The sequence below is a fragment of the Physeter macrocephalus genome, chromosome 12 (genome assembly GCF_002837175.3).
Source record: "Physeter macrocephalus isolate SW-GA chromosome 12, ASM283717v5, whole genome shotgun sequence".
Classification (NCBI taxonomy): domain Eukaryota; kingdom Metazoa; phylum Chordata; class Mammalia; order Artiodactyla; family Physeteridae; genus Physeter; species Physeter macrocephalus.
Window position 1 is genome coordinate 33,678,513 of NC_041225.1, and position 9,823 is coordinate 33,688,335.

Consider the following 9,823-nt stretch of genomic DNA (forward strand, 5'->3'; position numbering starts at 1 on the left):
ATATAAAGAAATAATGACAGAAAATTCCTAAATTTGATGAAAATAAAAACAAAACAAAATAAAACAAACAACACTGCTACAGAGAGTCAATAATTTCAATAAACCTCAAGCAGAATAAATGTTAAAAAAAGAACTAAACTTATGCACATTTTAGTCAACCTCTGAAAACCAGTGATATGACAATAATCAAGGGAGGGTGCTAAGTGGTACCATACTTTTCAATGTTATACTTTTGGGAAATGTAAAGTGTGTATCAAAACCTTGGGAGTTGGAAGAGTCAGGTACCAAGTTTAGGGTAGATAGAAGTACAGTATTGACTGTAACTACAGTAAGTTTAAGGATACATATTGCTGGACTCAGAACAACTACTGGGAAACAAATAACAAAATAATAAAACAAAAATATATACTGAAAAGCCAAAGTGTAACACTAAGAAATACGGGACAAAGCCAAAAGAAGACAGGAAGGAAATAAGCCAAAAGAAAAAACAGAAAGCAAATGACAAGATGGTAGACTACAACCCAATAATAATGGTTACATTACCTGTAAGTGGTCCATAAACCATGAGGCATAGTGTAGAGATTCAGACCTAAGGTGGGTATTATCTTAATACTAACAAGTCTGACAGACTCTCAACAGATCAGAAGGAAATGGCATTTGGCAATTGCTGGGAGCAGATTTGAGCTATTGACATATTTGTTCATTCATTTATTCAGTCAAAATAATGAGTCTTGATATGTGAAGTGCCCTTTGCTCTCCTGTGAGAGATAATGTTAGTTATACAATGCTATTAACAATTATTAATTACTCAATCCATAACACCTGAATTCTACCAAACATTTAAAGACAAAATTCGGCATAATGACTATAGTTAATAATATTGTATTATATACTGGAAACTTGCTAAGAGAACAGATTTCAGGTCCTCTCACCAGACACACGCGCGTGCGCACACACACACACACACACACACATACATGGTTAACTATGAAAGAAGATGTATATGGTGATTAACTTAACTGTAGTAGTCATTTTAGTAATACATGTATATCAAAACATTAAGTAGTACACCTTGAACATATACAGATTTTATTAAAAATAAATAAATAAGTAATAATCTCCAATGTATATGTATATTAAATTATCACATTGTACAGTTAAAATCATCTTGTACAACCTAAATTTATAAAATTTTGTCAGTCATACTTCGATAAAGCTGAAAAATAAATAATAGAAAATAAATGTTAGCACGAGATGTAAAAAAAGGCTAATAATAATAAAATAAAGAAAAAATAACAGCAATTCTACAGTCTCTTTCAGTAAACAGAAAAGGAACACTTCTCAATTAATGAGCTCAACATTGCCTTGATATAAAAAATATAAATGGCAATACTAGAAAACTACAAACCAATATTCCTCAAGAATATGAATGCAGAAAAATCATCAAAAAACTTAGTAAAACAAATTCAACTACATATATATATGCATATATACATGTATATATATATATATATATGCATATATACATGTATATATATATATATATATATATGTCATATGCCACAACCAATTAAGGTTTATCTTTGGAATTTAAGGCTGGGTTACTTTTGAAAATTATCAACATAAGGAAGAAAATCACACAATCATATTATTTGATGCAGAAAAATAACTGGAGAAAATTCAGCACCCATTCATGTAAAAACTCTTAGCAAACTAGAAGGAAACTTTCTAAATCTGATAAAGGCATCTAAAATAACCTACAGCTAACATCATACTTAATGGTGAAAATCTAAATGCTTTATCCCTATGATAGAGAAGAATCCACTCTCACCATTCATATTCACTTATCCTGAAGGACATATTCAGTACCCTAAGGCCAAAAAAAGAAGTAAAAGACATAGAGATTAGAAAGGAAAAAATAAAACTGTTCCTATTCTCAGAATACACAACTGTCTACATAGAAAATTTCATAGAATGTGCAGAAAATTTATAGGAAAACTTCTACAACTAATAAGTAGGTTAGATAAGTTCACAGAATGCATGACTGTCACACAGGGAAAAAATATTTCTCCACACTAGCAATAAACATTGGGGAATCAAAATTAAAACATCGACACCAATTATCATAGCATTAACAAATAAAATACTTACATATAAATTTAACAAAATTTGTAAGGATCTGTATTCTTCTACATACCTCAAAATGCTGATAAAAAAAATCAAAGAAAACCTAAACAATTGGAGAGACATACAATGTTCACAGATAGCAATTCTCAACATAGTAAAAATGTCGATTTTCCTAAAACTAATAATCTAGACTGAATGCAATACCAATCAGAATCAAAATCCCAACAAAATTCTAAATTCATATGGCAATGCAAAGAAATTAATCGAAACCATTTTGAAAAAGAATGACGTTGAAGGATGAATTAGTTTATTCCAGCTACCATAATAAAATAGCACAGATGGGGTGACAGAAAAGATATGTATTTCTCACAGTTCTAGAGGCTGGGAAGTCCAAGATCAAGGTGCTGTGACCAATGCAGTTCTGCGTGAGAGCTCTCTTCCTGGATTGCAGATCGTTGCCTTCTGGATGTGTCCTCACAAGGCCTTTATTTGGAGCATGGGCAATCATGTGTCCTCATCTTATGAGGTCACCGGCCCTGAAGGCCCCATCCTGATAACCTCATTTAACTTTTATTGCCTCCTTACTGGCTCTACCTCCAAGTAGATTCACACTGGAGGTTGGGACTTCTACACATGATTTTGGGGAGGGACACAAATATTCAGTCCATAACAGGGGGATTGTAGCAATTAAGAAGGAATACACTATTGATATGGACAACTTGGATGAATCTCGAAGGCATTATGCTGCACGAAAGAAGTTAATCTCTAAAGGTCATATATTGTATGATTCCATTTATATGACTTTCTCAAAAAAACAAATCTGAAATGATGAAGAGCAGATCAGTAGTTGCCAGGGTTTAAGGGTAGGGGAGGGTGTGACCTCAAAGGAATAACATGAAGAAATAGGTTGGAGTGATGGAAATGTTCTATATTCTGATTGCGGTGATGGTTACATGAATCAATATCTTAGTGTTAAACTCATAGAATACTGAGCCAAACATTTTTTTTAATTTAATTTTACTCTTAAGTAAAAATAAATAAATAAATAAGGAAGCATACAACTGGTAAGAGATGAATCTCCATCACTCTCTGAGTTTCAACCAGTGCATTTTTATATCTCTACAGAAGGGTGAAGTGGTACAGAAGTCTGTAGACACCCCACATTAACCTGCTAAAGCAGTCTGATGGAGATCACATGATTAACCCACTTCTTACCCCCGAACCACATGTCTGTAGGGAAACATTCTAGATGCCTGGAGCTCTCGGAAGTCTGGAGGGAGAATATTCGTGGGTACTAAAGCTAGTCTTCTGCTTGGCACCAATGACTGAGAAATCCCCCTGCAGCAATGCTTTCAAACATTTTATTTAGTGATTTTTATATGCATTTATATCTTTGGCCTTGTTTAACATTTTTCACTGAGTTCCCTTTTCCTTTCAAGAAGCAGAAGCCAAAAAAAACAAAAAATGAGTTACAGGAGCCTCAGCAAGAAGTCTCCTGAGACACCACCGTCTGCTGGAAAATTCTCCTCAAGAGTTTACAAGACAAATATAAATATATACTGGAAGAAGTTTGCAGTGACCTTTAAACTGTTTGCATTTCAGGAAGATTCCAAAAGGAGATTCTGTCCCTGGCAGGTTCTTGGGTTTCTGGGCTTAAATTTAAAAAATCTAAACCAGATCACACTTCAGGCTAAATGTCCCAGACACAGCATCACCAAAGGATCTGGGCAGCAAAGAACCTACTGGGTTTTTGGAAATGTGTTCACTATTTTTTCTATGTGGTTCATTTAATCTCAACAGCTTTGGGGGACAGGGATTGTTATTCTCATCATACAGAGGAGGAAATGGAATCTCAGATTACAAAATTCAAGTCTACAGACCCTGTAAGAGTCTCATATTCCTTGTGGGTAAAAAGGATTTGTATTACCTATTTCCCCATGTAGTTACAGATTTAACGTTGAAGTCAAGAACATAGTAGGTGCTCAATAAATGACAAATGTTATTACATGTGGGTAAAAAAAAATCCAAATCCAAGTTCTATAGACTCAAAAGAGCAGGTGCTTTCTGTTCACCATGCAGTCTCCTCTGGGGTCCAGCCAGGCAGACCTCCTCTGCTCTCCTTTGTTCTATGGCCACAGGCACCAGAGACTGCTTTCCCAGCCTCTTTTCCTAAGGTCCCTTCTCCCAAGCTGTGAATTGAGTGGGCCCCTCTCATCAGACTTCCTCTTCCTTTCTACCTGCAAAGACAAGGGACTCTTCTTTTTCCGGACTCTGCTGTCATTCACTTTGATGACAAGCTAGCGGTGACAAAAATAGCCAAGATGAAGAGTCAGCCAAGTGTGCAGTACCCTATATGGCCCTTGTGAGCTGTGATCAGGTACATCTGCCTTCTGTTCCTAGAACCTTTGAACAGAAGGTGACTGCAGTGAATATGCTTCTTCAGTCTTTATTCTGCCAGGTCCATGTGACATCCCCATCAAAATTTCCCAGGGGGGGCTTCAGACAGGGCAGGGGAGGTCCATTCCTTGACAATGGCTCCTCCTTCCATCACGATGAGTTCAGATGGAGTCTCTCCGTGTTCATCTTCTCCAGAGAGCTTTTGTATTTCTGATAGTCTAGATGAGGGGACTCACTACCTTGTACCTCTGAACTACTCATATCTGGGTACCTTGTTCGTACCTATAAACACAATGACGTACCATTCAGTTACACTAAATGGGAGAACAAACCCTTTGACATCGTAAAATTCTTCGCCTTAGCCTTCTTGTTTTATGTTCTGTGAGTTTCTTCCCGTCTGGTTTTAAATATCATTTTTGAAACTATATTTTAAAAAACAGAGGAAGCAAAAGCGGCAGGGAAATAATTACCTATTAACCCTCACTCAGAGATAAACTAAGGACTGTTAATATTTTGAGTATTTCTTCCTGATATATTTTTGCTCTTATCTCTCTTTGTGTAGGTGAGATCGTAGTGTGTCGGTGTCTGTGTGTGTGTGTCTGTGTGTCTGCATGTGTGTCTATGTGTTTGTGTCTCTGTGTGTGTATGTGTCTGTGTGTATGTGTGTGTGCCTGTGTGTGTGTCAATGTGTGTCTGTGTGTATATCTCTGTGTGTGTGTATATCTGCGTGTGTGTGTGTGTGTGTGTGTGTGTGTATACCCTTCAGTGTCCTGCTTTCCTCAGCCAGCTTACCCCATGAATATTTTTCCTTATCATAAAAGACAAGGAAAGACTGAGAAACTTCTACTTGGAAGAGATTAAGGAAAAATAACAGCTTTATGCAAAGTGGGATTCTGGATAGGATCCTGGAACAGAATACATTCATTCTTGGGAAAACAAGTGGAATTCAATTAAACTCTAGTTTGGAAACATTAACTTCCTGGATTTGATCACAATTTGTTAATTGTACCATCATTACATAATACGTTAATATTTGGGACGCTGGTTGGCAGGTATGTGGTAGCTCTCTGCACTCTCTTTGCAACTTCTCTGTAAGACTCAAATTAGTCCAAAACAGAAAGTTTTAAAATCTTCTAATTATGTAAACAACATATTTATCACAGATATAATTTGTATCTATTTTTTAAAGTGCTGCATGAAAATATGCTGCACCACTTCAGTTATGAGGGCATTCTTACAACTTTCACAATTTTGAGAACATACTCAAGAAAGCCCCAGAACGAAATTACTGGGTCAAAGGAATAAATGAATAAGTACCCCCAAATAATTATCTTACTTTCATCAGAATTATCCTTTCTATAACAACTGCACCTGAAATTCTCAGGTTCAACTTTCAAAGTCCAATAACAGCCTTCTTCTACTGTTTCGGGAAATACAATTACTAAACTAACTTTGGGTTTAAAGTTCCATCCAGTCCTCAAAGTACTACCATTGTTGGAACGGTACCAAGGATTCTCAGTTTCTAGGTGGTGTCAGGTTTATTTTAATGGAGGCTTCATCTCAGGTTTATTTGTTCTACAACAACAATTTTTTAAAAAAATGTGTTCCTATCTCTGAACTCACTTCAGGAATGAAAGACTCCACTCTGCTGAAATGTTCCATTTTGGTGATAGCCCGAGCATTCAGGCCTATCCCAGCCACAATAAATCCCACATCTTGTGGGAAAATGTGTCATTTGCATGGCATTTGCCCTTTGAGAATATGTGTGTGTGTGTTTCTCGTGCCAAAGACATTTGAGAGTGTAATAGAGGCTGTTCTGTGTGAGGCAAGGAGCTGGTGGCTGAGTGATGTTCTTCCATTGCTTGTGGAAACGTCCAGGCTGGGGACTGCCTCAGTTTCGCCCCTGATCTCAGTAAAAAAGCATCCCCTTTATTTGAAGTGCCCATGTCGAAGCTGCATGAAACGCTGGGTCCTTCGTCTAATTGAAAACCCACTTTCTTTGCCTCATGTGCATAATTATGCAACATAACAATATCTCACATTCACGTAAGATTTCAAGTTGGACAAACCCACACACCAGTTATACCATTCAGCTTTAACCTCCTCCTCCCTGTTCCATCCCCTTCCACTGCCCAATCTCCCCCCAGAACACATCATCAAGAAGCATGGAGTCTTCACCCTTTTTTTTTAGGGATTGAGGAAATGCAAGCTTACAGAGGGTAAATGAGGTAAATGACACGCCAGGTTTATAGAAATACCTAGTAGAGCAACACTTGTGCAAAATAGATTGCGGGCTGAGTATTTTGTTTTTAGAAACACGACTCAGATTCCCTCAGACCGTGCCTTGCTCATAGTATACCATCAGATGCAAGCCCAGCTCTTGCACAGGGATTTCTAGGATCTCTCGATTTAGAAGAATCTCTCCTTTTCCCCTCTCCCTCGATATTTCCCACTCTCATGGAGACCTGCCTCAGTGTGCATTGCCATCTGCCTTTATAGGAATCACTTTGAAGATGCACCTGGTTCCCTTGCAAACTGTGAGTACCATGAAGGCAGTGCCCAAGCCTGACTCTTCTCTGCACCTTTGGCCCACATACCAGTACTAGTGTCTCTTCTGGGCTGGAGTGATGTCCACTAGTGGGTGTGGAAAGGCACTGATTATAGTGAGAAATTTAAGGATGGAAAAGATTGAGAGTTGGAAGGGAAATTAATATGTATTGATGCCCATTGTTTGCCAGGCCGTAGCCCCAGCACTTTACAGCTATTCTCCATTAATTTCTGACTTAAATTTTATCACCCACACCTTCAAGATGAAGCAGATCACACTCAAGAGAGATTAGGCCGATTCTCCAAGGTCATCTAACCAGTAAGGGGCGGCACCAAGATTTGAACTCAGAGTAGGCAATTCCATGGTACTCTTTGCACTAAAAGACAACCCTGAGGGAACCAGTAGCGTCAGGAGGAATTTAGTTCCTTAAGATCAAGAACTAATCTCATGTATATGTATCACATGAATGTAATACAGCTAGTACCTGAAAAAAAAAATGAGGATGGGAAATTTTCTACTTTTATTTTATACATTCAAGGAACATTGGGGTCTATTTTCATTGGCTTTCTACACATTTGTTTTTCAAACTGAGAACAGCTGGCTATTTTCCACTTGGGTATAAATGGATGTCTAAATTGCAAAGGTGCCCAGAGCTCAGACTTACTTAACTTTCAGCTTAGGTATCCACCCTGTGTTGCACAATAGTCAAATGGGATATGATGCAATTTTTTTTAAACAGACTTTGCAAAACAAGTGTTGAGTAACTCGAATCTCTCTTTATCCTTGTATGCGCCTAGCAACCTTGCAGGTCTGTTTGACAGAAAAAATTTGCCCTTGGACAGCAGTTCAGCAAGAGCCTCAAAGGCTTGGAAAAGCAAGAGGCTTCGAAGTGTTGCAATCAGTCGGCCTGGCTGAGATTAACCTGGAGGAAAGTGAGGGAAGTGCTCTGGCTCCACTGAGCCCTTCCCCTTCCTGTGGACACAGCAGTGACAGAGACAAAAGCCAAATGCACGGACACACTTCAGTGTTTACACAGTGGACTGCAGGGTCTGCCGCAGAGGTTGAAAATTGTCTAACACGTTCTTTTCTGTTGAAAAATGATGCGACATTACAGAAAATTTTGAAAAAAGAAAAATTAATCATGTCTCATTTTATCACCCCAATAAAAGTGTTTTCATTCATATTTTACACCGTGGGACAGAATAAAGGAAGCCTACCACCTGCAGAGAATTATTGGCTTAGAAACTGGACTCGATGTATATTTATAATCAAATTTTGTCTGACAAAAATCCTCCAAGGTCTGTCAAAAGATTTCCTCCCATTTTACAGATACGAATATAAACTAAGGAGATTTGTGCACCTGAATAAAGTTCCCTGAGCGAACCATGAATCTGGGATTCAACTCCAGTTCTGTATGACTACAAAGCTAATGGCTTATTCTACATCTTTGTCGAGCAACCTTATATCTTTCTCATTTATCATTATATCTAAGCAAGTTATTTTACTATCCATGTCTAAATTAATATTTTAATATATGTAATCTAAATATCAATAGATATATGATCATTTACTTTAGAACATTAAGTTTTATAGCAGGTACAAATCTCAGGTTACAAAAAATTTGTTTCCAAGAAATGTAGCTTTATTTTCTAGAAACAGGCTTGATTTCCATCTCAAGCCCCCGTTTTGCTAGGTGGTAAGAACTAAATCTCATCACTGAGCGACTTCCATACCTGAACTGGGGCAAATTCCTGGGTGTTGTTTGTGTTCATGTTCTTAACTAAAGCCGTGTAGCCCTTAGATTTTACTCTCTGTCCGCCTTAACATCCCCTGGGACACCCTGATTCCCATTCAGTTCCTAGTTTCTTTCCTTACAGGTCACTCCTGCATCCTTATTTACCCAGCTGCAAAGCCTCTTCAGGTCTGGCTTGATTCAGCTGCTCCTTAACTGCATGAATTGATTGTCAATACCTTCACGTCTCTGGCTCTCCATGGCCTTGCTTCCTCCCCAGTTGGGATCCTCTTTACAATGGATTTGCTGTATTTCCAAATGAGGCTCTCAGGTAGGCCACAGGCTATGAAGTCAGTAGCAGGCACTTGTAAATACTGGGATGAATCTTGGGATGTGTCAGGGCGAGAGAGGACACTGAAAGTGCAGCCATCTCACAGGTGACCAGTGAGTGGATGACATTTGCATGAGTCATGGTTCTCCAAAGGAGCAGAACCAATAGGAGACACACACACACACACACACACACACACACACACACACACACACAGACACATATGTACATATTGAGTATATGGGGAGAGAGAGAGAGAGAGAGATTTTAAGTAATTGGAACACAAGATTATGGGGATTTGGAGAGTTCAATATCTGATGGGAGAGGCCAGCAGGCCGGAAGCGGGAAAGAGTTGCAATCCAAATCCAAAGGCAGTCTACTAACACACACACACACACACACACACACACAGACACACACACACACAGACACATATGTACATATTGAGTATATGGGGAGAGAGAGAGAGAGAGAGATTTTAAGTAATTGGAACACAAGATTATGGGGATTTGGAGAGTTCAATATCTGATGGGAGAGGCCAGCAGGCCGGAAGCGGGAAAGAGTTGCAATCCAAATCCAAAGGCAGTCTACTATAGGACCAGAAAATACCAATGTTGCAGATGAAAAACTAAGGCAGTCTGCTGGAGAATTCTCTCTTGCTCCAGGAGGCCATACTTTTGTTCTATCA

General features: G+C 38.4%; 1 long non-coding RNA gene across 1 annotated transcript; it reads right to left on the reverse strand.

Annotated features, from left to right (window-relative positions):
- Positions 1–1,156: 1,156 nt before the first annotated feature.
- Positions 1,157–9,143, reverse strand: LOC129392618 (uncharacterized). The gene is made up of 3 exons (XR_008618798.1): positions 9,044–9,143; positions 1,832–1,870; positions 1,157–1,216 (listed from the first exon to the last, which is right to left on the reverse strand). It is a non-coding gene; the product is annotated as an uncharacterized lncRNA (long non-coding RNA).
- Between the last annotated feature and the right edge of the window lie 680 nt (positions 9,144–9,823).